Here is a 27,418-nt window from a genome sequence, read left to right as displayed (position 1 = left end):
TTAACAATCATGAACATGAACTGGATCGGTTCTTGCTTTATCACAAAAGTAATCTCATCTATAATTAGCATTTAATTAGCATGTATTTTGTGTCCAGCAATGTAGGAAGCACTTTACACACTTTTTCCTATTTAATCACTCAATAGGCTCTAGAGGTAGCTCTTAATACTAATTTTATTTTACAGGAGAGGAAACTGAGGCTGGGAGGGATTGAATGATGCTTGGGTAACAGGGAGGGGGCCTTGGAGCAGCAAGGAAGCTTGTGAAGCCCTTAGCTCAGTGCCCGGCATGCAGAAGGTGCTCAATAAAAGGGGTCAGCCTGGTCTACCCTGGGGTCTGTCTCTGGGACTTCTAACTGGGATGACTCCTCTTCACGCCCTCTCACCCATTCTTGTACCAACTCTTCTAATGGCCAGAATAGATTAATTTGCATTTGAGCCAGGCAAGGTTAATAGAATTCCAGGCAATATGAGAATTGGGTGTAGGGAGAGGGGGACACAGAGAATGGCCTCTGGCTCTAGTCATAACTGAGGCCCCTTTCTGCTTGCTGCTGTGGGTGCTTCCAAGCAGGACTGCGAGGTGCTGGGCTGTAGAGTCATCATGGAATGATGTGTGGCTTTTGTGAGCTTCTCAGTTATGGGTTACTCATTCTGCCTGGGAACTTGAACACAGCCCAGCCCTCACCGCTCCTCTGCAGACTCTCTGGGTTTTGGGTATGAGGGTAGGTGGGCTGGGACTTGGGGGGGCTTCAGGTTCCCCTCTACCACTGTCCCAGGGCCTGGCTCTGACCATGACCTCCCTGCAATGCCCACTTGGGCTGCAGAGGACACCAGACTTCTCAACGTGGCTCTGTTGTGGGCAGTTGATCATCAGGCCCAGGGCAGGTCTTTGTCTTTTTATGGGTTTCAGGGTTCTCATCTTGTAGAATGGAGGGGAGCACTGGCTGTTCTCAGAAGGCTCCCCTAGCCCTGCCATGCAGTGGAGTAAATATAACGGAGAATCCCTCTCCCTCTGTCTGCGCTATCAGAGGGAAGAAGTGGAGGGTGGGGACAGAGGGCCTGGGTCAGGTAGGATGCGGGGAATGAGGCAGATGGAGGAGTTTCAGTGGATCCTTGCCCACTGGTTTGAGATGTTAAGTGACTTGCCCATGGTTGCACAGCTGATAAGTGGCAGATCAGGGGCTGGCTAGGGAGGGAAGAGACCAGGGACCCTGGCTGGCTGAAGCAGGGAGATGGAGGGAGAGTCAGTCCCCAGGGAAGGCTGGCCCAGCCTGTAGACCAGCACTGGAACCAGGAGGGATTTATTCCATCTGCCTCTCTCTCCCCATTCCACAGATGGGGAAACTGAGATCAGAGAAGAGATAAGATTGCCCAGGCGCATAACGTCAGTTAATGATGACCCTAGGAGTGTTCCCTACGGTTCTACCTCCTAGACTGGGATATTGCTTAATGAGATGGGGAAGAAAAAGAGGCAAAGGTGAGTGTGAGGAGGGTTGGTGAGTTCAGTTTGGATCCACTGAATCTGAGATGCTCAAGAGATGGGCCTAAGCAGCCAGCGTGGAGGTGAGCTTAGATTTGGAGCAGGGATGTCTACACCAAAAGTCACTTTCTTTTTAGCACATCATCCCATGCAATGTGTGCAGTGCACACAGTAAAGTTACTGAGGGTCAAGGGAAGGTCAGAGAGGGCTCGTGTTTAGGGCAGGGTCAGCACTTGGGAATAGTAGTGGTGAGGACAGAAGTTTTACTCAGGGAAGGCTTCCCGGAGGAGGCCACTGAATGGTGTGTCCTCGAAGGCTATGCTCAGAAAGATTATGTGATTTGCCTAAGGTCACACAGCTAGAAAGTGGCAGAGCCAAGATTCCAACTATGTCTGCCTCCTTCCAGGGTCTATGTTCTCAACCCCATAGGCTGATGCTCTCAGAGTATGGGGCCTGGTGGGGAGGGGGTTGGGGAGAAAGGGCCAGGAGCTAGAGGGTGTGTATGATGGATTCAGTCTCTTCCAGTTCAGACCAACTTTCTCCATATGGTCAAATTCCAAATCAACAAAGAGCAGAGCTCTGACCCTCGAAGTTTCAGAACACAAGAGCTGAGATTGTCCTAGTTTTATGACAGATCCGACTCCAGGTATAGTTGCCCTTAAATGTAAGTGGCCTGGGCAATTACTTAGCACCTGTGAACTGATGTGCACCCAGAATCTCCCTTGCCCCCCAGACTGGACTGTCACCACGCCGGAGAGTTCATTCATCCACCGTGACTTTGTGCAGGCGTGGCCAGCCTGGCGTCCTCCCAGGAGGGAGCGTAGCTTTGGCTCCTCCCACTTGGCACTGAGGGGACTTAGCAGACCCGTCTCTCCTGGGCAGAAGGGGCAGAGGTCCCCTTCCTCTCTGCTTTGCAGAAAGCCAGTCTGCCGTGTGAGAGACTGGCTCATGTGACAGAAGGGCAGGGAGCCGCCGGGCACATGGAGCCGCAGCAGTGGCAGCCATGGCCAGCGCCAGCAGCTCACAGTGAGCATGCGGTACCAAATGGGGAGCGCTACTCTCTGCGCAAATTAAAAATTAAAATTAATCAAACACTCAAATTGATTTCCTTCCCGTCTGTTTCATCTGTTTGCTCTACTGTGCCAGTCAGATCCAGCCTTGCCCAGCCCAGTTCATCCCAACTTCACACCAGTGCTGGGCAGCTCAGGCTGCTGCAAAGGTCTCTGCAAGCCTGGGGGAACCGCAGCCACCTCTTTCCAGCCTTGGGGGAATTGAGTAAGGGTCAACCCTGACAGGCCTCTGAGCCTGAGACCCGCTGCTGGGCTTGGAAAAGGGGCCCCACGTGGAAAGAGAACAGCAGTCTGGTCCAAAGAAAATGCCCAGGAGTTCCCTGGTGGCCCAGTTGTTAAGAATCCACCTACCAATCAGGGGACACCCAGTTCGATTCCTGGTCCGGGAATATCTCACACGCTGCGGAGCAACTAAGTCCAGGCTCCACAACTTCTGAGCCCACACTCTAGAGCCCTCAAGCCACAGTTACTGAAGCCTGCATGCCTAGAGCCCATGTTCCGCAACAAGAGTAGCTATCACAACGAGAAGCCCTTGGACCACAACTAGAGAAAGCCTGCACACAGCAATGAAAAGCCAGTCCAGCAATAAATAAATAAATAAACCAAAGGAAACGCCTGTGTTGGTCTGGGAGGCAGAACCTCAGGGAACACTCCTAGGGCCATCATTAACTGACATTATGTGCCTGGGCAATCTTATCTCTTCTCTGACCTCAGTTTCCCCATCTGTGGAATGGGGAGAGGGAGGCAGATGGAATAAATCCCTCCTGGTTCCAGTGCTGGTCTACAGGCTGGACCAGCCTTCCCTGGGGACTGACTCTCCCTCCGTCTCCCTGCTTCAGCCAGCCAGGGTCCCTGGCCTTTTCCCTCCCTAGCCAGCCCCTGATCTGCCGCTTATCAGCTGTGCAACCATGGGCAAGTCACTTAACATCTCTGAGCTGGAATTTCCTTAGGGGTGAAATGTGGATGTTAATACCAGCACACTGAGGAAGATTAGCATGCAGGAGATTTATTGGGATTGAGACCTACGTCAGGGAGGGAGTGAGGGAAGCAGGATGGGGCAGAGCGGGGAGACGGTCTGTGATGCATTCATAGCACAGAGCAATGGGAGTCTGGACCTGAGCTCTCTTTGTGGGCTCGTCCTGAGTTGGGACAGGAGGGTTGAGCCTTTATCCCCTGGCTTGGTCTTCCCTGGTGGCTCAGATGGTAAAGAGTCTGCCTACAATGCAGGAGACCTGGGTTCGATCCCTGGCTCAGGAAGATCCCCTGGAGAAGGAAATCGCAACCCACTCCAATATTCTTGCCTGGAGAAGTCCATGGGCTATATATAGTCCATGGGGTTTCAAAGAGTCAGACACAATTGAGTGACTAACACTTTCACTTTTGGTCACTCATTGGACGCAGCTGTCCCTGGAGGGGCAAGGCCCCGGGGCAGGGAGCCTCTCTCTTCAGCTGAGGGGCAGGGGCTCATCTGTGGCCGGCCAACCAGCCTCAACACTCCCAGCAACACGGAGGAGTGCTTCAGCCTAAAGGGGATTCAAGCCGTGCACTGTGGTGCCCTCTACACAGTGCAGACCCTCAGGGAGGTGGGTGTGAGTGTTCCCTGGAGCAAAGTCGTGAAGCCTGGCAGGGGTCAGCTCACAGGAAACTCTGTCGAAAGGCCATGGGGGGCCCCTCCTTTCCTCACCTCCACACTCAGACACTCACCAAGCCCTGCTTCTTGAATTCTTAAGTATCTACCTTCCATTCCATCCCATCCCCTCACCTGGAGGACCCCATTGGCTGCCTCTCCAGGCTCTGACCTCCAGTTTCACCCCTCCATCTATCTTCCCCCCAGGAGCTGGAAGGAGTGTCCACAAATTCAGATCTGATCATCTGCCTCACCTTAAAATCCTTCAAAGTACAGTGATCACCACCCCCTCCCCTCTCCATGACATTCAAGGACCTTTGTGACCTGGCTCTGATCCCCTGTCCTGCCACCTTCCTCCAGTCCCCCAGCTGCTTTCCTGCCGCTTCCTTGACAGTGTGGGTTCTTTCTTATTTTTCTGTCTGTTCTCATGCACTCCTCACCCCCTTTCTCCCTCCCTCCTACTCTCCCTCCCTGGCTTCCTTCTTTCATTCAAACACCCTCCAACTGGCCAGCACATGCTCCCTAAATGCCTGCAGTAGCCAGGCCCAGGCTGATGGGTGCTGAGGACTCAGAGGTGACCTCTGCTTGCCCTCGCGCCTCCTCAGGCCCCCTTCCCCCACCCAGTGAATTCCTAAGCACCCTTTAAGGGCAGCCAATCCACAGCCTTCCTGGGAGAGCCTGATCCTACAGACACCAGCCCAGGTGAGTGTGGGAAACCCCCTCATCTCTTCTGAGGCTCAGGGCCAGGCCACATGGGCTCCTGACTCTTAGTTCTGTGATCCTGCCAGCCACCTCGACACCGTACTTACCACTCCAGAACTCGGAACCTTGGCCTTCCTCTGTGGATGTGCTTGTCTGCCTACAGCCTGTGAATTCCCCGAGAACCGGGCCCCTCAGGGCCTGGCACAGAGCACGTCCTCTGTGAGTGGGAGCTGAAGTGTAAGTCTGTCCCCCGAACTGTGCATACTCTCAGGTCCTTAAACTCCCCCTGCCTCACTGGCCTCCCAAACCGCAATTCCAGTCCCACCTCTCAGTAATAGGCAGGGTCACCTCTCCACTCAGATCTCCAACAACCACCTCTCCTGCTGCCCTTGGCATCCTCCTTTCCTGACTTCCCCCTCACCCCCCATGTGACTGTGATGGACTGCAGGTCCCCAAAGTCTGTACTGGTCATAACCCTGCGATTCAGTCTCTTTATCCGTAAAATGAGGCCAATCCTTGTTCTTACTTCCTGGGCTGTAGTGAGGCTTTGCAGAGAAGGCACATGGGATAGACTTGCGGACAGGAAAGCGCTTCCTCACTTACAGGTAGGTGTGATTATCGTAGAAAAAGCTGATAGAACAGAACTGTGAATTGACCTGGCCTGGGCTGCTGCTGACCTGGGGGCAGCATCCTTAGGATGGACCCTTAAGAAGATAAGGCCAATCAGAGCAGCAAGTACAACTCAGAGGAGCGAGCCTCCCATAGGGCATGGCTGCCCCGAGAGGGAGCAAGTTCTGAAGGGGCCCCCCTCCAGCCATTGTCTGGACCCACAAGGAGCCCTGGGAGAGGGAAGGGGGCACCCCAAGAGTCACCCTTCCCTGGACTTCCTATTGGGAGGTATGTGGTGTCCTTGGAGAGGGCAGCTGGCTATGGTCTTCTGGGGGAGGTTTTAAAAGGTCAGCTGGGAGACTTCCCTGGTGGTCCAGTAGTTAAGAATCTACCTTTCAACACAGGGGACTTGGGTTTGATACCTGGTCAGGGAACTAAGATCCCACATGTCCTGGGACAGCTAAGCCCGAGAACCACAACTACTGAACTACGTGCACCACAATTGGAGAGAAGCCTGTGTGCCACAACTGAGACGCCATCTAGCCAAAAATAAATAAGTAAACAAATATTAAAAAAAAATCAAAGGTCAGTTGGTGTGTCTGTTTCCCCCAGTGCTGTTGACATCAAGGTCCCGGGAGGACACTTGACAGGGGAGCAGTGCCCCTGATACAGAAGGTGGAGGTTATACCAACAAGCCGTTTATTCATCCTCTCTCCTCCCAGGGAGATAGGAGGTAAAAGGATGACACCCTTTTACAGATGGGAAAACCAAATGCCCAAGGAATCCAATTCATCTCTTACAGGCCAACAGTGACTCCCAAACATCTGATGGGGGAGAAGTGGGTGAGGGCATGGGCCATGCTGGGGTGGAGGGGAGGAGGAGCACCTTGGAGTGCTTCATTGGGAAGGTAAGCTCAGGAGGAGAGGCAAGATGGGATGGCACTAGGCCAGCAGCAGGCCCCAAGCCGCACCCTACTCCATACCCCTGCAGGGCTCTAGGCCTTGAATCCTTTGGCTCAGGCAGGATCATTTTGACTGTTGAGTCTTTTCCATTCGCTTATTACAGGTTATGCCCCAGGATAAGCCAGAGATGGCAAAGGAATCAGTTTAATCTTTGTCTTACAGTTATGAGGGACAGAGAGAGGTGGGAGCTGACCAAAGTCATTCAGCTGGAGGCCGGGTGATGGCTGAGCTGGGGTCTCCTGTCTCTCCCTGGCCCGGCCCACCAAGTTGTCAGTTCAGCTGCAAGTCTGAGCCCTCAGTATGTCCCACGTTGTGCTAGGGCTGGGGCATCAGAAGAAAGGGGTAGAAGTGGTCCCTGGGTGCAAAGGCGCTGAGTGGTGTACTGGGGAGCAGTTGGAGGAAGAATGGGCACTGTCCTCTGCTTCAAACCTCCAGGGCCAGCCCAGAGCCACCAGGCTAAATGTTCAACTCCTTGTGGGGTCTCCTGGAACCTGCTGCCCTGGCCCCATGCAGCCCCATCTCCAATCCCCTCTCCTTATGCTCTGGCCACATGGCCTTTCTCTCCTTCCTCTCCACAAAGGGCCTTTATACAAGCTGTTCCCTCTCTCTGGGGCCCCTGACTGCTCCAAGTTAATGTCTACCTAACCTGGCGCTAGGTCAAATGTCACATCCTGCAGGAAGCCTTTTCTGACTCTCAAGACCAGACTGTGCCTCAACCAAATAGTTCCACAGAGCTTCATGGCACTTGTCCTAGTTGTAATTTTATGTTTCTTTGCAATGTAAAGTGTTCTCTGTCTTTCTCTGGACTCTAGGTCCTCTGATGTGTATTCCCTACACCTGACCCAGAGCCTGGCATGGAGCAAGCCCTCAACAAATGTTTGTGGAATGAATGAAGAAAATGGCCCTCAGTTCAAATCCTAGAAGTGCACACTAAACTTCAGCTTCCTCTTCTCTGAAATGAGAATGATAACACCAGAATTAGTGTAAAGATGAACCAGTGAATGAAAACTCCTGACACACAGTAGGTTAAGATACAAAGGAGGAGAGAGATTGGAGATGCCAGGGAGTACTCAGGGGAAGCTGTTTAGGTAGGGAAGGACTTGAGAGGTGGATGGATGTGTGGAAGCCAAGAGGTGGTAGGACAGGTGGGAAAAGACTTGGAGGTGGGGATGTGGGATGAGAGACAGCAAAGAGAAAGCCTGACTGGGTGGTACATTTCTCCCTTCGCGACCCTATTTTCCAGCCTGATCCAGGAAGCCAGTTATTGACTGAGAAGGCAGGCAGGAAATGCCCACTGTCTCCTGGGATTCCATGCAGGCCACTTAGCCCCCGGCTAGACCTGACTTAGTGACTGGGTCTGGGGAGCGGCCAAGGTCTCCCCCACTGGCCTGTGGACCCAGCTGAAAACAGCAGAGGAGCTGTGAGCAAACATCAGTAGGGGCACTGACTCAGCCCTTGTGGCAGGAAGCAGTTAGTTCCTAGCTTCCCGTGAAGAAGCATCTTCCTGGAGCTGCCCACACTGGCCTGGCCCCTAAACTCTGATGCTGTGGCAGTGGGGAGTGATTCCTCCATGTGTCTGTTCATATTCATGCCTTGACTTTCTGTAAAGCCTGCTGGGAGGCAGAGGCAGTAACAGCTCCTGGTCACTAGCACAAGGGCAGGACATCCAAGGGTCCCAAGAGTCTTTTGTATCTGTTTGCCTCTCTGAAGAATCCCTGGATAAAGGGACATGGCCTGGATTTGTTGAGGGAAAATAAATGAGTTAGACTTATGTTCATTGCACCAGCTTGTCCCCATACTTAGGAAAGAAACTGAGCTTCAGAGAGGGTGTGCTACTTACCTGATGTTGCACAGCAAAACTGGGGACATAAATTCTCAAGCACAAACACAAAGGCTGTGTGGCTCCCAGCATAGGAGAGTGGGAGAAATGGAAGGGGATGTAGACTGCTGCTCTGCTTGGATGTCAGGGACTCTGGGGAAAGGCTGTTTGTCTCTGGTTGGCTTCCCTAGGGTCCACCTGCAAGCCCTGGGAAGACTCCTCAGGAGGTGTGTTGAGCCAGAGCAGGTAACAGCCATGAGCTCATTTCTCTTGAGGCCTCCGGAAAGTCTGGTTGGAAGGCAGAAGGAAAATGGCCAGGGAAGGAGGGAAAAGGGAGACAGCAAGCACTTTGGGGATGGTCCACAGAGCCAAGGCCAGGTGTGTGGAAGGAAAAGGACACTTGCTGAATGCTTCCCATATGCTGGGTCATTCTTGCGTGTCATTCCTCAGGAATTCTTTGCCATCCTCCTTGGTGGCTGAGTATTTTTATTCCCATTGTACAGAAGAGGACACTGAGGCTGGGGCAGGCACTGGCTATGACTTGACAACTAAGTCTGGGGTCTTTGCAGGGCACCTTGGTGGGTGGGTGTTAAAGTATGACCCTTTCGGGACTCACAGCACCACAGCCAGGCCTGGGCTTCTTCCATTTCCAGCTCCGGTCAGCAGGGGGAGGCTGTGCTGCGTCTGGCTGGAGAGATTGGGAGCAGAGGTTGGGACTGGGCTTAGGAACAGGAAAGAGGAGGTCTCCTTCAAAGGCTCCTGGATTTGGGGAGCCCTTAGCAATGCATCCATCTGTGATGGCTGAAGGATGGGCAGGGTTTCTCCCTAAACCGTGCCATCCCCACTATTACCCCTCAACAAAGTTGAAAGTCCTCAACCCAAGGCTATTATAGTTTCTCTTTGCCTCCCCCAACTCCCCCCAATATGCTGTGCTGTGCTTATCCACCCAGTCCTGTCTGATTCTTTATAACCACATGGACTGTAGCCTGCCAGGCTCCTCTGTTTTTGGGGATTCTCCAAGCAAGAATACCAGAGTGGGTTGCCATGCACTCCTCCAGGGGATCTTCCCAACCCAGGGGTCAAACCCAGGTCTCCCGCCTTGCGGGTGGATTCTTTCCTGGCTGAGCCACCAGGGAAGTCCAAGAATACTGGAATGGGTAGCCTATCCCTTCTCCAGGGGATCTTCCTGACCCAGGAATCATACCTGGCATCTTTCCCTGCTTCCCACACCGAGGTCTTTGCATATCCTCTTGAAAGGGGATGCTCTTTCTGCCCAGCCAACTCCTACTCATCCTTCAATACCTAGCTTCAATGTCAACTCCTCCAGGAGCTTTTCCGGGACCGCCTGCACCCCGTAAAGTTCCTTCCTACTTCCTGCTCTTACAGGATTGATACTATTGATACTACCAAATCAGAGCCCCAGAGATGATGGAACTCAATGTCCTTCCAAGGAAGCGTAAACTGAGTTCAGAAAGAGGCAGGCATTTGCCCAAGGTCACACAGCCCAACAGTGGGAGGCCATCCTGTGAGCCCTGTTCTCTCAGCATGACAGGTGTCCTCACCCTGTGCTCAGATCCGGACAGCTGCTTGCCTGATCCCCGCCCCCCCCCCCACCCCCCGCCCCGCAGTGCCGGGCGCCCAGCCTGCACCGCCCCACACCTCCAGCGTGCCCCTAGGTTTAGCCGCCAACAAGCCCTGAGCGCCCCCTGGATGGCGCGGTCCGGCCCGACCGCCGGTCTCCTTGACTCACCTCCAGCCCCGGAGGGCCGGGCTCAACCTCGGCGGACCGGGCGCCGCCCGCACGGCCCCGGCTGCACCACCGCCCCGGACTGTGCCGGCGCACGAGGCCGCCCTCCTCGGCGCCCCCGGGTGGGGGAGGTCGAGCCCGGTGCGCTATCCCTTTAAGCCCGGGCGAGATGGGAGCTGTCAGCGACAGCCGAGGCTAGCGCGGGACGTCGCCGCCCGCCAGGCCGGAGCGCGGAGCCGCGGAGCCGGCGGAGAGCCGAGGGGGCGGTGGGGCCCGGGCGCGGCGGGTCCCCTCGCCGCCCACTGTGCGCCGGAACCCTGGGCCCGGCGAGTGGCGGGCGGCACCCCAGTGTAATGCGGAGAATGTGAGGGCAGCGCTGGCCGGTGGAGAGGAGGCGGCGGCGCGGGAGAGGGCGTCGGCAAGATAGACGGAGAGGCAGCCGGAGAGACGGAGGACCGGGATCCGGGCGGGTGCAGGTGGGAGAAGGGAGACGAGATAGAAGGAGAGGCAGCGACAGAAAAGAGGGAAAGGAAGGAGCGGGAGAGCACGCGGCTGCGGGCGGCGGCGCAGGCGAGGAGCAGGGAGCCCGCGCCTCTGGGTGGGAGCGCCAGAAGCCGGAGTCGGGCGCCGGGGCCGGGGATCAGGCGGACAGCACGGCCGCGGCCAGGCCGGCAGGGTGAAGGAGCAGGGACGCCTGAGGGAGCCCCTCCGGGAATACCGGAGGACCTAAGGCGGGGCCAGCCTGGTAGGACTGCAGGGCCACTCCGTAGGCTCCGTGGGCCGCGCTCCGGGGGCTCCCGGCGGGCCGGGGCCTTTGTGAGCGCCCCAGGAGGGCAAGAGTCGGGAGTGCGGAGCCGGTTGTGCGGCGGCGGAGGTGTGTGCGCGCCCAGGTGTGCGCGTGTGTGCACGAGTGTGAGCGCCCAGGCAGCTGGGAGCGCGCGTTAGGGATTCTGCTGGCATCGCAGTGTGGAGAACTGGAGGCAGGAGCGGGGCGCGCAGGGGAGCGCAGGGCCCTCCCGTGCACACGCACACGCACCGCGCGCGCGCACACACACACACACATACACACACACACATACACACACTCGCGCACACGCCCTCCCTGCCTCGCTCGTTGCCGCGGCCACCATCTCAGAGCTGAGCCCTGCGTAGCGGGAACCCGAGCCGGAGCGGGAACCAGAGAGGAGCCCAGCGGGGGAATGCGGCCCCGGAGCGGAGCTGCGCGCCGACTGCGCGCCCGGGACGGTGAGTGTGGCTGGGCAGGAGGGATGCTGCGGCGGGGCCGGGGCCGCTGGGGCGCAGGCCGGGGAGCTGGGGTGTCTGCCCGCCGGCAGCGCCGCGTGCGCGGCCTCTGATTGGGCGGGAGCCTCAGGGGCAGCGGGTGGGGGGGTGGGGTGTTGGGTGCGCGCCCGTTGTGAGGGGGGTGCACGCGTGGAGCTGAAGGGGGGCGCGCTCAGCGCCCGGGTTCGTGACCGCGCTCTCGCCCGCTGCGCGGCCCCGCCTAACCATCACCTGCCATCAGAACCCCGGCGACTTGGAGCAACTTTGCGTGTGGGCGCAGAGGATGGAGGCGCTTTAATGGTGGAACTCCGGCCTTTCTCGGAGAGAACGCGAGGGAGGAATGGGCCGCGTGCCGTGCCGCCGGGCTGGTCAAGGGGGAACAGCCACTTTATCAGTGCAGCCGCCGACTCTCAGGGACACCGGTTCAGCCCCGAGGCGCTGCTCTGGAGGCGTTCGGGGCGCTGGATTCCTGTGACCCTGCCAGGGTCAGATGGGACCGCGGGGCAACAGCTTCCCGGCCTCAGGGCCGCTAGGTCATCTTTGCAGCCAGGCTGAGGACTCGGGTTTGAGGTTTGCGAGTTGGGAGACGTGCCTCTGTGTGTGTGTGTGTCCCTGTTCCTTCTGCTCCGTGGGACAGGCGGCTGGAAGGAGGGAACTGCCAGGAAAGTGCATCCCATCAGCCCTGGCCCCCAAAGAGCTCCCAAGAGCCTAGGGATAGGCCCCTAGCCTGGTGCCACCCAGTCCCTGATTTTCTTGGAATCATGCTCCTGCTGCCTCACTCTGTGATGAGGTTGTGATTGTGCTGTGCTCCCATCCTCACCTCCATCTTATTGAGTCTCCTCTGGCATTCCTGTCCTCTGCTAACAGCTTCAGGAGGCTTACCATCTACCCCCCACCCGCTTTGCCCCCAGTGCCAGCCCTGCCTCTTCAGTAGAAGATAGGATGGCCTGGTAGTCCAGGATGGTGCCCTGAGAGGTGCGGGAGGCCGGTGTCCCAGGAGGGAGAGGCCCAAGACAGGGAAAGAGTTCAGGCTCCCTGCAGGCCCCTCCACTTTACTGAATTCTCCCTGCTTCCAAGCAGATTCTTCCTCCTCTAGGAAGCCTTCTCTGATTACTCCCCATCTTTCCTTTCAGCTTGGGATTCTGGGAGCAGCTGAGTTTCTCAGCCCCCCTTGTCCATGTGCCTTGCTCCTTGGCACTCAGTGAGTGAGCCCGTGGGGTAGAAGTCTTGTTCTCAGCCTCAATGCTGGGTGGAGGGTGGTGATGTTGGTCCAGTCTGTATCTCCCTGAGTCTAAGGGGTATGGTAATATCTACTGGTTTTCAGGCTTAGACCTACTTCCACTTTCACTGCCCCTCTGTGATCTCTCTGCTGCCTTGTGAGAATGGAGGGGCCATGGGCACATTTCCTCTCCGTTTCAGAGGAGGATGTTGAAGCAGAGATGGAGCCAGGGGAATGGCAGTCAGTCCCTTGCACCGTGAAGGTATCCTTTAACCCTGATCTTTGCTGAGGTGGAAGGGCTCAGGGAGGGCCCTCAAGCCCTCTTTATTGACCTGGCAGCAGGGTTCTGGGGATCTGCTGCTGGAGAGTCTCCCCAGGGCAGCTCTCCTGCTGCTGTGACCAACACACTCTTCAGATGGACAAGGAGGTAGGCACAGCTGCTGTCAGCCTGATTCTCCTGGTTTGATGCCAGCCTCATCTGGGCAGACCCCAGAGTCCGCCTGGTCTCTGCTTGATGGTTTGCAAGCCTATAATCCTTGGCACTGGAATGTCAGTGTCATTCTGGGGATCAGAGTGCCAGCCTGACACTCTAGGTCCTGTCATTGTCCTCCTGCTTGGATCCTGGAACCCTTCCTACTATTCTGAGGTCTCTCCCATGGAGTCCCTTTATGGGCCAAAGAGCTCACCCTCAGGTGAATGGACTCCTCAGACAGAGGTCTAAATGTGCATTGGGGGTGGGGATAGGGCCTGATGGTTATGGGGACCACTTCCTTCCCAAGTGGCCCACCTGAGACACAGGTAGCTAGAGGAGCTCTCAGCTCCAGGCAGGTGTCTGTGCCCATTCTCCCCAGCCGAGTCCTGATGATACCCTGGACTTATCCCCAGGGCCACTCAGGCCCTTGAAGACCTCAGGTGGGGAGAGCTGTTGTCCAGAAGTGACCAAAGCTCATCTGGGGGTGGGAGTGGCAGGGTGGTGGGGGTGGTCTACTGGGTTCTGTGAAGGCTCCCTCAGCTGCTTTGCTGGCTTCACTCTGGGGCAGCCTCTCTTGGCCTCTGCCCCTTCCTTTCTGCCAGCTTGAGCTGACTCGGTCTTCCTTAGCTGTCCTTGCCCTGCCCCCTGACCTCCTTGCCCCCCATCTCTTTACCCCTTTGTCCCCCTGTGGCTCCCTGAGCTCTGGACATTTGCTCCTTTGTGTTGGCCTGACTGATGCTCTGGTTGGTACCAAACTGGCTGAAACATAGCCAGCTGTCTGCTTGGCCCCACCCCTGCCATCAAGACCTGCTTGAACCCTGCCCTGGTTCTTTGACCCCTACCCCCATCCCCTGTCCCCAACTGACTCCAGCAGGGTGAGCCCTCTGTATGGGGCCTCAAGCCAAGGAGAGAGAGAGAGAGAGAGAACATGGTACCTCTTTGGCCCCTGATCTGGGGGTCAGGGTGAAAGTCCCTGCCAGGTGCTCCCAGCCCCCACTGGCTGCTTCCTTTAGGAGGATGACCACTCCCTGCCCTAAACCTCCTGACTGGGAACGAGTCCTGCTCAGCGTGGCCCCCTTAATTTCCTTGTCCAGCCAAGCCCTGACCCTGCTGTGTTTGTGTTTTAAATTATAACAAACTCAGTGATAAGTGGGCTTCCCTGGTAGCTCAGCTGATAAAGAATCCGCCTGCAATGTGACCCTGATTCGATTCCTGGGTCGGGAGGATCCCTTGGAGAAGGGATAGGCTACCCACTCCAGTATTCTTGGGTTTCCCTGGTGGTTCAGATGGTAAAGAATACACCTGCAATGAGTAGACCTGGGTTTGATCCCTGGGTTGGGAAGATCCCCTGGAGGAGGGCATGGCAACTCACTCCAGCATTTTTGCCTGGAGAATCCCCGTGGACAGAGGAGCCTGGTGGGCTGCAATCCATAAAGAGTCAGACACATTGAACGACTAAGCACGCAGTGAGAAGTTGTTGATTGGCCTGGGCCTTGGGGTAATTTGAGGGGGTAAAGTTACCCCTGACCACTCAGGCCTCCTTTGGGGGGAACTAGGGGCCACCCTGGTCAATCAGAATTTCTTTAGTGGGCTTCCAGGGCCTCAATATCTGCTCTCAGAAACCGTGTCTCGCTTGGCCTTGCTCTTCACTGCCTGGAACTGTCCACTTGGGGGTCACTTCATATTGGGGGCCTCTCTTGCTTTGAGGCCTGGGAGCTCATACTGAGGGTACTTATGACACACCTAGGCCCATCCCTGGATGAGCTCTGAAAGGAGTCACAGACATGGACCCACAGCCCTGGGTATAAGGCAGGCCCCGAGAGGTACGGGGGAGGGAGGCTGGCAATGGGTTGTTTCAGATGGACCCAGAAGGGCTGACCTGTTCGAATATTTCTGACACTTAGTGGATGCTCAGGAAATGTGCTGGATAAGTGAATGAATGGAGGATGCGACCGAGTGAGGGCTTTCCAGGCAGATGGCATAGTGTTAGCAAAGGCTTGGAGGTGGGAGGCTCCAGGCACGAGGGGAACGTGTTTGCAGTGGAGTGGTTCCTACAGGGGCACAGCAGGCATAGAGCAGGTTGGCACAAGGCGGAGGAGGATCTTGAGTGCCCAGCTGAGGAGTGTGGGCTGATTTCGTATTCAGAGGTTGTAGGGGTGAAGTTCTGGAGGGACGCGATCAGATTTGCAATTTAAACCGCTCCCTCTGGTGGTCGTGGGAGTGGTTGGCCGGGAGAGCCAGAGTCAGGGCAGCCGTCCTAGAGCTGCTTTAGGGGTGCAGGCTGGTGGGGGTTGGCAAGAGGGGGGCCAGGCGCCTTGCCAGCCTTCACTGGGATGGCCAAGGGACTCTGCATGGTTTCCCTTCTGATGGAGGAGGAAGAAATTTGGGCTGGGTGGGGAGTCGGGTGGGGTGATGCAGGCCATCAGGGTGAGGCAGGGCCTCTGGTGTCACCATTCCCACCTCCCGGGCCTACAGAGTCGGCAGGCATCCTGGTGTCAAGAAATGGGTCTTTCTTACTGGCCCTTCCCCTGAAGTTTCTTGGGCCTCGGTTTTTATGTTTGTAAAATGGATAAGTTTGTCTCCCTGAAGACCTGGAGTGAGTTTGGGTGGAAGTCAGTGACCTGGGAAGTGGAATGCAAGGGGAAGCGGTGGAGGGCTGGTCAGCATTGCTGTTTGACAGAGGAAGAGTTGGAGGCCCACTGAGGGGCAGTGACTCGCACCAGGTCATAAAGCAGGTTGGGGGCAGGGGCTCCAGCCAGGGGTTTTCCTGGCTGTGCCTGTGGCCTGCAGGGCAGGGATGGGTGGGGTGCCTGGGGCTTCGGGGCCTTTGCAGAGGGCCTCCTCAGACACTTGCTTCAACCGTCCAGCTATCAGGGAGAGTATGTGGCCATATGGCCACATCAGGGGAGGAGCCCGCCACCCGGGGGGGATAGTGGCTGCCACTCTGGCCTTCTGGATCTATGAGGGCGCTGCCCACCCCCAGGGTCAGGGCGGGAGGAGGCCAAAGTGGAACCTCAGTGTCCAGGTTGGTTTGGACATGGACGCTGAGCCTTGGCAGGTGGCCCAGTCTCAGCACCCATCTGCCAGGGCAGCCGGACAGGCGGCTCCATGCCCAGGACTGATCCAATTAACCCAGGACCAGCTGTGCCAGACACCCCACCCCCATTCCCCATGCCACTCCTCTGGCCTTGCTGGTCCACAGGCCGTGGGGTGGCACAGCGCCTCTGATGTTGGGGGTCTCATGTCTGAGTGGAGTGTATATGTGTGACCCGCAGCTCAGGTGTGACATGCAGCCTTACCCTGATCACTGATTCTGTAGCTTTGAGATTTTGGAGTATGGAAATGGGCCCCTCAGATCAGTCTGGTGTGATTAAAAGGGCTTGCCTTGGGCATGGGAACCATCTGGAACTGAGTCTGAATTCTGTCTCAGCCGCTTCTGAGCTGGACGGGCTCAGGTAAATCACTTTTCTGGCCTCAGTTTCCTAATCTCTTATGTGAGAATGATAACCTTCCTTCTCAGGGTGTCATTAGCATACTTTGAAATAATACATATAAAGCATGCACTAGCTTGAAACACTGAAGAATCTCAGTAAGTGTCAGTCACGTTTTGCCCTCTGCTGGGAGAGGGAAGTGAGTTCTGTTGGAGTTTCAGTCTCTAGGCTGAAGTAAAGAGGAGCCTTATTTTTCAGGAAAAAATTTGCTTTATAATTTTATGTGGTGCATGCATGCTCAGTAGTGTCTGACTCTTCGTGACCCCATGGACTGTGGCTCGCCAGGCTCCTCTGCCCGTGGAATTTTCCAGGCGAGAATACTGGAGTGGGTTGCCATTTCAGAGGCTCTTCTTGACCCAGGGGTCAAACCCATGTCTCTTGCATATCCTACATTAGCAAGCAGGTTCTTTACCACTAATGCCACCTAGGAAGCCCAGTTTATAATTTTATAAGTAAGTTTTTATGTTTCACCCCTCATTTAGTCTCCATGGCATGCTGTAAAGTAGGCAGAGAGTACCGTCCCATTTCACAGATGAGGAAACCTGCAAGTGATTCTCCAGTCTGGTTCATAGCGAGTTGGCCTTGACCTTGTCTTTGGACTCCTGGTCCAGGACTCTTGCTGCCTTGATATGGGTCCCAAACTTCGGGGAAGTGGAGGCTGGGGAGAAGTGGGTCTGTCTTCAACAAAGTCTATTTAGAATCCCCAACAAGCTGGGGGATTCTAGAGAGTCTCTGCCTAGCCCTGTTTCTGATACAGGTGCAGGGACAGGCTGCCCTGGTGACAGACAGTCAATCCCAGCTGGGGTTACTGTGGGGGATGCTCAGTGAGGCAGTGATTGGGGCATTTCTCCAATGAAATGTCTGTCCAACATGGGGTAGTGGCGGGAATGGGTGTGTGTGTGTGTGTGTCAGGGAGCGTGGCGGGGGGAGCCTTTACCTCTTGGGTTCCCTTAGACCCTGCCCAGGCAACCAGGGCTCAGCCTTCGGGGCTCTCTTCTGGGGAGAACACTGGGCTCCCCCAGCTGGGTGACCTTGGCCAGAACACTATGTGTCCCTCTTTGAGCCTCAGCGTCCCTCTTTGTAAGTGGAAGATAATCCCCTCCCTGCCTGCCTCCAAGGCTGTGTTTGGGCCTCTACTGTAAATACATGTTTTGATACAAACATCATTTTCCACAGCTGCGAGTCCAGGCGTCCCCCGTCCTACATCTGCGGGTCCTGTGATCGCTCAGCGGTTCTCTTGTTGGGTGCTTCCTCTGGGCCCGGCTGTGCTGGCTGCTCTGGGGACAGAGATGAGTAAGACTAGCCTCCGCCCTCGTGGGGTGGAACCTGGCAGGAACTGTGGACTCCGTGGCATTTAACGGTTCTTCCAAGCACATGCTGGTTGTCACGCTCCCACTCAGTATCCTCCAAGGGCTCCCTGTTCACTCAGACTGGTGTCTGGACCCCGCAGTGTTTTGCAGAGTCCTGTTCTTCCATAGTCCTCTGTGCAGTTAGGCTCCAGCCCAATGCCACTCACTTTCCCCTTCTCACACGCTGTGGCTTTCCTTCCTGCAGGGGTTCGCTCTGCTGACCCCTCTGCCTGAGTCCTTCCTCCATCTCTGCCCATAGATCCCACCCGCTTTTCAACACTCAGCCCAAATGCCGTGTTTAGAAACCCCTCCTGGTCCCCCGAGCTGGGAGCAGCTTCTCCTTCCTCAGAACTCAGAGCAGTGTATCTGCTTTACGTTTTGCAAACACTTGCTGTTCACCTACTGTGTGTGAGGCCTACTGTGTGCAAGGCCTGCGATATCTGGCAGCTGGTCTCTCCTCATGGCCTGGGAATGCCTTGGTGGCAAGGGCTGGGCTTATTCATCCTGCGTACCTGTCAGATCCAGGGGCCTGGGACCAGATGGGCTGACCAGGGCATGTGGCCCATCCCTCAGAGCCTCTGTGGCCACTGCCTCTTCCTCCTCCTCCTGGGTCTGGAGATTCTGGCTGGGCCCAGGACATCTGTTTGAGAAGCTCCGAGTTACTGGCGGCTTTTCTGCTGAGATACTCACTACGGATGAGGCCTTCTCTCCCATGGGAGGCTCCACCAGGCCAGGGCGGGGATGCCCAGTCACTGGCCACACATAACTCTCCCCGATGAATTGCATGGCATCCAGCAATTAGCAATTGATTATTTGGGGTACTGATAACTCTTCCATTATCGATCGGCGGAGGTGGGCCTGGCCAACGTTGGTGTGGGTCAGCTGGGCCTGGCTGGGAGATTGCGATCATGGTCATTTATTCCTGACCAGGATGCTCGTAAATAGGAACAAGAGAAAGGGAGGTGCTGGCGATCCTCACTTAGATTCACACTGCCAAGGCTGGGGTAGAGAGATAGGGAGGGGGTGAGGGGGAGCTTTTGCTCACTCTCACCTCCCTTTGTTCCCACCTTCTGTGTTCTGCTTCCAGGCTCTCCTGGCCTGGGTCTCAGCTTTCCCATTAGCTAAGTGGGAATTTCAGTCTCTGTGGGGGTAACACTGTGCCTTTGAATGAGACGCCTCAGCAGTCCCTGACTTGTCATTATTTCTGGTTAATGGGAGTGGGGCAGGGGAGCAGCAACCTGAGGCTCAGAGAGGGTAGTGGCCATATGAGGAAGGAGCCAGCATCCAGATCTCTAATCCAGGGGCTTCCCTGGTGGTCCAGTGGTTAAGACTCTGAGCTCCCAATGCAGAAGGCCTGGGGTTCGATCCCTGGTCAGGGAACTAGATCCCACATGCTGCAACTAAGACCCGGAGCAGCCAAATGAATAAGTAAAAATGAATATTAAAAAAAAAAAGAACTCTAATCCAGGGTCATTTTGCAGAAGGACAGGGAGGAAGTGGGTGGGAGGGAGGTGGTGGGTGGGAGGAAGGTGGTTGGTCAGAAGAAAACAGTTGCTTCACTAAAGTGCTGTGTCTGGCTTCTGAATGTGCTCAGGCTTCTAAATGTGGAGCTAGGACTCAGTGGAATTTGTGCAAAAGTGATTTCTTGGGAAACCACATAAAGGAGATGGCAGGGGGCATGTTTAACCTACTTAAGAGACCCAGCTGCCTTTCAGGCCTGCCAGGAGCAGGAGGCATTATTTGTGGGGTTCTGGCTCATGTGACCAATGCGTTGTTTTTTTTTTTTTTTTTTTTTCTTTTTGTTAGGAACATTTTCAAAGGTACAGAAAGATAGAGGGAGTAGTGTAGCAAACTCCCATATACCCACTCACCTAGATTTAACAGTTGTTGACATTTTACCATATTTTGCTTTATCTTTTTCTTTCTGGAGTAGTTTAGAGTAAATTATAGACATCATGACATTTCACCCCTAAATATTTCAGCATCCATCTCCAAAAAATATAAGAAAATGCTTGTCTTACCTCAAGTGGTCACATAATTCATTTTATCCTTGAGAGGTGAGGATGCTTGAGAGATGCGGAGACTGGGCCTGAAAGACAAGCTGGCCTGTCCACGGTCACACAGCACCGAGGGGGAGGGGAGGAGCAGTGGGCTCTAGGAGGCTGTCTACAGGTGTCAGCCTAGGATTGTGGGGGCGAGGGGAGGTGGGAAACGGCCTGGAGCTGGGCAGGTGGGTGCGGTAGGATGATTCTAGGGTGGTTCCTCTGGCACAGGCTGGAGGTTCCGCCTGGAAACAGGAAGTGAGTCTCTTTTAGGATAGCCGGGGCTCTTTTCCTTTTGTTTGCTATGGGGATTAATCAGGAACTGCAGCGTCAGGAAAATCTAAAACAACTTCTTGTTTATTGTTTAATTTAGGAGACTGTTATCAGGCTCTGGCCATGCAGGGCCAAGGGAGCCTCTGCTGGCACAAGGCATAGGGCTGCCCGCACCAGCCACTTTGGATGGCAGGAGGGACGGCAAGGGGAGGGCTGCCTGGAGTTCGGGGGCGGTGCTTAGGAGCCTAGCCTGGATAGCCAGGGGCTTTGGGAGAACTGAGGGTGTGTGGGGGGGAGGTGGGGGGGGCTGTGCCTGAGATCTGGGCTGGGCTGAGTCTTTGGTAGCCTCAGAACAGAGATGAGAAGCCAGGCACGGAGGGGTGAGCTGGGGCAGGTGCATAAAGCAGGGAGGGCTTTGGCTGCCTCTAGCCCCATGGAGGAGCTGTCTCCACTCTCCCGCCTGGGCCCAGTTTTCTCCTTGGGGAGGGAGGACCGGTGTCCTCTGCCAGCCTAGGGCAGGTGCAGGTCTCCCTGGGCTTCCTTGTCTCCTTGGGGTCAGGGTGATTCTGCCCTCTGGCACCCACACATGCTTTTTCTGCCCTTAGCGCCCTTGGTGACTTGTGAGCACCTCTTGATTCTGTGAGGGTCACAGGGGTCACAGATATGGAACTGGAGAACATTGGAACTAGATGGCAGCCTCGGAGATGATCTCATTCTTTTAGGCTTAGCTAGGGAAACTGAGGCACAGGGAGTGACCAACCCCATCTCAAGTGTCACATCGAAAAGCATTGCAAATACAATGCTTTTGTACTTGCAGTGGTCCAGTGGCTGAGACTCGGAGCTCCCAATTCAGGGGGCCTGAATTTAATCTCTGGTCAGGGAACTAGATCCTACATGCTGCAACTAAAGATCTTGCATGCTGCAATGAAGATAGAAGATTCTGCATGCTGCAACTCAAACCTGATGCTATCAAATAAATAAATATGTATAAAAATAAATGTTAAAAAAAAGAAAAGCATTGTGGAGCTTTGGCAATAAGTCAGGAATCTGGTTTCTCAGTTCCAGAATCCCCTGCTGCTGGGCCTTATGGGCTTGTGGTTCAGAGACCAGTGCTCCCTCTGGTTCAAAGGGGCAGAGGTGGGCCCAGCTGGGGAAGGGCTGTCAGTCATCCTGGGGTCAGCCCCAGGTTCTTAGGACCTGCCCTGCCTTCTGTACACGCACATGCACACGCGCACACACACACACACGCACACGCACACACCTCGTCATTTACCAGTGGGGAGCATGGATGTGCAGGTTGGGGAGGAGGCTTCAGCGGGGTGTCCTGAGGCTCAGCCGTCCAGGGCTGACACAGGCTTCCTGTGCTTCCTCCCATCTCTGCCCCCACAATGAGGAGAGCCCTGGTTTGTGCCACACTTACTGTTGGGCTTATTTCTTGAGGACAGAAGTAGGAGCAGTGAGCAGGAGAGTCTCATGGGAGGAAGGTGATCAGAGGGAGAGCAAGAGACAAAGGTCAATCACCTTCTGATTCCTTGTCCACAGCCCTGTGCACGGCCAGACCCTACATCAAGCCTGTGTGTTCTCTGCCGTTGGGGATGGAGAGAACACCCAGCCTCCCCCAAGTGGCTGTGTGGGCTGTGAACCTGGGGCATGTCGCCACCTCTCTGGGATGAAGTGAGGCAGGGAATGGCCCTCTGCTGCTGTGAGAAGGGTAGGCAGGATTGGCCGTGGCCACTGGCCCATCTGTTGACTGGTCCTTCAGCCACCTGCTGGGTGGGCAGTGGGCTGGCAAGGGTCACAGGAAATAGGGCAGGCCTTCCCTCTGCTCTCCATGTGCTGGGGGGTAGGAATGGCACTGTGCCTAGAGTCCGGGGACAGGTGGGATAGAACCAGCAGAGGTCCCCGTGCTGGCTGACTGCGTGCTGGAACCTCGGCAGGGTGCTGGAAGAGCTTAATGCTCACCACAGCAAAGTGGCCATTATGGGCACCATTTTACAGATGAGAAAACTGAGGCTCTGGGAGGTCACTTGGCTGGTCAGTGGTGGGCCTGGGATTTGAGACCAAAACTACCTAGCTTGGCTGGATCTCAGTGTCTTTGAGTCCTGGTTTCTGCTCTGGGCTTTACCACTAACTGTTGTTCTCTGGGCCCTGGGTCAGGCAGGACTGTGAGGATTGGCTGAGGGCTGGGCCGTAGCCACAGGATGGAGGGAAGGCTGAGCCTCTGGTCACCTCTTCCACCTGCCTGGGCAGGTTCTCAGGGTTCTGACTGAAGCTTCCCCCATCCTTAGGAAGGAGGAACCCTTCCTAAGCCAAGAAAACGAGGGCTCCCTGGCTCTGTGTGGAGGGATCAGGCCCCTGTGTGTGTGCAAAGCGCACCAGTGCCTCCTGCCCTCTCTGCACCCAGCTGGTGTGTGCCTTCTTAGCCTTTATCAGGGGATGGCAAGGTGGCATGGGAGCCTGTGTGCATGGGCATGGGCCACCTGAGGCCTGGAGGAGTGAGTATGAAGTAGGGCAGAGGTGAGTTCACTGTACACCTACTAGTCATAGTGCCAGGTACTTTACATATATTATCTCATTTAACCCTAAAAACAACCCCATGAAACTTGTACTACTACTGTTCCCATTTAACAGATGAGAAAACTGAGGTTTAGAGAGATGGAGGGACATGGAAAGGTCACACAGTTAGTGGAGGGGTTGGCATTCAAACCTAGGAACATCTGCTTCTAGTGGAGGCTGTGTCATTTGTGTGCCACACAAGGAGAGTCTGTGCTGCAACTAGGAACGAGGAAGTTAGAATTCAGGAAGATGCTGCTGGTGGCTGCTCTGTGTTTGGAGGCAAGAGGCCAAGGGGAAGAGGTGGGGAAGAGGCTGGGGTGGGAGAGGCATTTCTGGAAGTCTAGTGTGCAGCCTAGAGCTGTGTGTCCTTGGCTCGGTCATCTGCTGTGGGTCTGCACCCTCACACCTGCCTTACTTCCCCCCAAGGGGAGGCATGCCCACTCCTTATACTCCCTTCTCAGGGTAAGACCTGGAGGTGGGACCGAGCGAGGCTTGTCAGAAAACAGTCAGGGCCACGTGCCCCGTTGGGAGCATCTGGGGATGAGTCTGGAGAGGGGCCTGGCTGTGCACGCCTCGAATGCCAGCCTGGAGTGGTGATGGTCTTCAGATTTTGAGCAGAGCCAGGACTGACGGTTGGAGGGGTGGATCTCTGATGGCTGGGGGATGGTTGGTGGTTGTGGGTCCTGCCTGGTGGGGGAGTGGTGAGAGAGTCCGGGCATCTGGGGGCTTCTCCCCTCCTTGTCTCAAGCATCCATCAGTGCAGGAGCGGCGGGGAGGTGGCTTTCCTTGTCTCCCGTTCTTTATCCTCCCCTTTCCTGCCTCCAGAATGAGGAGTAGGAGTGTGTGTGTGGGGGTGTCTCTGGCCCTCCCAGGCCCCTCCCTTGGAGGCTGTAAATATTTTATCTCCACCATCTCTGCTGCTGGAAATTGCTGCTTTAACACATCCCCTTCCCCCCAACCCCCCACCCCCATTTTGCTCGAATGCTGGAGAAATTCTGTGTGGGGCGCTCACTCTGTCTCTTCTGCTCGTGCCCAGAGTCCCCTCCAAAAAACTCTAATTGCTTTTAAGCTGTGATAGTTGGCAAAAGCAATTTTCTTTACATTATGGAGAAAGGGGGGAAAATCCACTACATTCTCGTCTTCCTTTTTTTTTTTTTTCTTTTTGACTCTAACCTTACGTTTTAAATTCCTCCTCACTGCTGCTAAAGTTCTAGGGGAGAAACGGAGTAGACAGAGATGTGGGCAGGGAGGCAGAAGTACCCTCGGGCAGGGCATTTTGCCTCTCTGAGCCTCAGTTTCTCTGTTTACAAGGTGGTCGCATGTTCATTCATTCAACAGACATTCCCCGAGCACATCCTCTGGAAGAGCTTGAGGGCAAGGACCAACTCTGTCTTTGCTGCTGCATCCCCAGCACCCAGCTCAGAGTCTGACGCCCAGTAGGTACTCTGTTAAGACCAGTTGACTGGATCAGTGGGTCTCTGTGAGCCAGGAACTTTGCCAAGCACTAGGAATGCGCTGGATGGATCAGACACAGCCCCTGGCCACCAGGGCTTGCTGAATGGAGGGGAGCTGCCAAACACACATAGTGACCGTATTACTGAGTCGTGGAAGGTGGATACAGCACGCTTAGGAGCACGGAGCAGGGCTGGCCAGGGGAGTCGGGAAAAGTTGCACAGGGGAGAACTTGGGCTGCATCTTGCAGACGGGGTAGGAGCTTGACAGGTGAACCAGAGCTGAGGAGGAGGGAGTTTCAGACTGGAAATAGCATGTGCAAAGACCAGGGGTGGTCAGTGCTGGAGCAGAGGGTGGGGTCAGGCCAGGGAGGCCTTGGGGCTGCCCAGATGGGCCTGAATTGCCTGGGAGAGCTTTGCATGGAGGTGGGGAGTTTGGGCTTAGGTGATGGGGACCTCTGGAAGGTTCTGAGCAGAAGACATGTGGGAATGATCCCCTACCCCCACCCCAGGCTCCTCGCAGGTGGTAGTAGGAGAGAAGGGATGCTGGTTGGGAGGCTGATCCTTGGTGAGCCTGTGGGGGAAGGGAGGCTGGAGTGTGAGTCTGAGACAGAAAAGGCAGGGGACAGGAGTGGGGTGAGGGGTGGGGGTGTCCAGATCCTGGTGCTTGTTGTCTCTGCTTGTGCTGTGGTGAGAGGCAGTCAAGGCCTTTCCTGGACTCTTGGGTGGGGGCCCCCAGTATAGGTGGGGAGGCAGGGGTCCAGTTCATAGGCCTCTGTTGCCACGGTCAGTCAGGCTTGCTTTGCTTTCGGTTCCTCAAGGTGTACAGCCCTTCACAGTGTATAAAGCCTATTCACCTCTGACCCCTCAGGAGATCTTGTGAAGTGTCCCCTAAAGTGGGCAGAGCAGGGGGCTGTTCCCCACGGCCCGGGAGAGGCCAGGTTTGTCCAGGCAGGTGGAGACAGGGTGGAAATCTGAACCTAGGTCTCAGGGCCCCTCGTCTGCTGCCCGCAACACCTCTGTCATGCCCTCCTCCGCCCCCAGCCCTCTCCTCTCCTCCCCTCCCCAGCCCTGTGCTCCTTCCCTGTTTGCAGAGCGTGTGGGGCTTTTCAAAAGCATTAATGATAGAAAATAAATTGGAATCGGAGAGAATCATCGCTGGGCATTCTCGGAGGGCTGCCTCTGCCCTCGCGTCTCTCAGCCATATTGAAGCCGGCAGCCAGACCGGAATATGAATGAGTCCAGGCTGGCACTGCTCTTAATCTGTCGGGGAGCCCTCCCTGGCCAGACGGCACTCACCGATGGCAATGAGGCCTCGGAGGCCCCTGGGCTTCTCAGACCAGGACTGATTTCTCTAGGATGGAGTCATAGTCCACGGCTGTGGAGAAAGGGTGCACAAGGTGCCCAGGTTTTCCCCCACCCCCTTGAATCCCCTTCAGGGGTCACAACTCTGAGGCCAGCCTGGGGTGGGACCCAGCATCTCTGCCCAGGCCAAGAGGACCTGTATGAAACTTCCAGTGGCTCCTAGGGTCTGGATTCTGCATCTGGATATTCGAGGCCTGCTGTGAGAACTGGGCTTCTCCGGTGACTCAGCGGTAAGGAATCCGCCTGTAGTGCAGGAGACACAGGAGATGTGGGTTCGATCCCTGGGTCAAGAAGATCCCCTGGAAAAGCACATGGCAACCCACTCCAGTATTCTTGCCTGGAGAATCCTCATGGACAGAGGAACCTGATGGGCTACAGTCCATGGGGTCGCAAAGAGTCAGACACGACTGAAGTGACTGAGCGTGCACGCACTTTGTGAGAACTTGACCCTCTTTGTCCTGTCTCCTCTAGGAAGCCTTCCTTGGTCACTGCCAAGCCTCATACTGAGTTTTCCATATTCAAGCTTCTCATGGCCCCTGGAGCAAGGGTATAAACCTAGTGCCTAAAGGGGACAGGCAGGTAGTGAGTGGGACAGGCTGGGGATGAAGCAGTGGGGAGAGGTGGAGACTGTGGCAGTGTGGCCATGCGTTTGGGAGCTCGGCCGTGGGTGCTTTCACACCCAGTTCTGCTGAGTAGCCTCTGCTCCAGAGCCACACTTGTCACTCCCTAGCTTGCAGGGAGCTCCACGAGGGCAGGCCCTAGTCTCTGCCTCTGCAGCCTGTCTCTCCACAGACACTGGCATGGGCTGGGCACCCAGCCAAGTTTCCCAGGAGTTTCAGAGGCTCGAGGGCCTGGGAAATCACTCAGAGCAAGCTTCCCATTTAGAGATGGGGAAACTGAGGCCCAGACCTGGGGGCGGGAGCGGTGGAGAGGGCTCTTGTCATGCTGTAAGCAGCCTGTTGTTCTGCTGATCCTCACAACAGGAGTTTTTGCACCTGTCTTATTTATTTATTTATTTAAAAAATAATAGCTGCTTTATTTTATTCATTTATTTATTTTTGACTGTACTGGATCTTCATTGTTGCATGCGGGCTTTCTCTAGTTGCGGTGAGCAGGCTTCTCATTGCGGTGGCTTCTCTTGTTGTGGTTCTTGGGCTCTAGAGCTCGGGCTTCAGTAGTTGTGGCGCATGGGCTTAGTTGCCCTGTGGCATGTGGAATCTTCCCAGAAAAAGGGATGGAACCGGTGTCTCCTACATTGGCAGGCAGATCCTTAACCAGTGGACCACCAGGGAAGTCCTGTACCTCTGTTTTAGAGAGGAGGAAACAGACACTCGGGGTGTCTGGATCCAGGGGCCCTGCAGGCCTGCATGTGACTCAGTGTGTTGGGACCCCAGTGCCAGTTGCCTCTTTCTGGTAGGAGTAGGGGTGCTGAGATGGGCACTGAGTCCCCTGAGGTGGGTGAGCTGCGTTTGTGCCCAGAATAAACCCAGCCAGGGGCGAGAGACCTGGGATCCTGGCCCTGATCTGCCACCAACTCCCTGTGTGACCCAGGACAGAGGGCTCACTCTGTGCCTTGGTTTCCCCATGTCAGGCTGAGAGAGGGCCCTGGAGGGATCAGAGACAGTTCAGGGGGCTCCCCTGAGCTCATATGCCCCAGCCTGCCAGCCCTGCTCAGGGCTTCTGTGCAGCCCCTAGGTTCCCTTGACTCCAGTCCAGGACTGTAATGAAACCTCTTATTCCTCTCCTTTCTGGGGTCATTGTCATATGCAATGGTGGTGACGCCCAAGAAGGGCTTGGGCTCTGCAGACCTAGTTAGCGGTGTGGGGCAGCCGGGGCAGGAGAGAAGAGGGGCTCAGGCCAACACCAGGTGGGAAGACTGCCAAATGCAGGAGTGAACACTCAGT

At 55.7% G+C, this 27,418-nt stretch overlaps 1 protein-coding gene across 1 annotated transcript in view; it reads left to right on the top strand.

Moving 5' to 3' along the window:
* The first annotated feature begins 10,948 nt into the window (after nucleotides 1–10,948).
* Nucleotides 10,949–27,418, top strand: part of LINGO1 (leucine rich repeat and Ig domain containing 1) — a 212,161-nt gene continuing 195,691 nt past the window's right edge. Inside the window, exon 1 of the transcript XR_006344449.1 lies at nucleotides 10,949–11,260. The gene's annotated coding sequence lies outside the window, so the exon portion shown is untranslated. The remainder of the gene's footprint in view (nucleotides 11,261–27,418) is intronic.

The sequence above is a fragment of the Cervus elaphus genome, chromosome 13 (assembly GCF_910594005.1).
Source record: "Cervus elaphus chromosome 13, mCerEla1.1, whole genome shotgun sequence".
NCBI classification, from domain to species: Eukaryota; Metazoa; Chordata; class Mammalia; order Artiodactyla; family Cervidae; genus Cervus; species Cervus elaphus.
The sequence above is the reverse complement of the archived record's forward strand: the minus strand, read 5'-3'. Positions and strand labels throughout refer to the sequence as shown.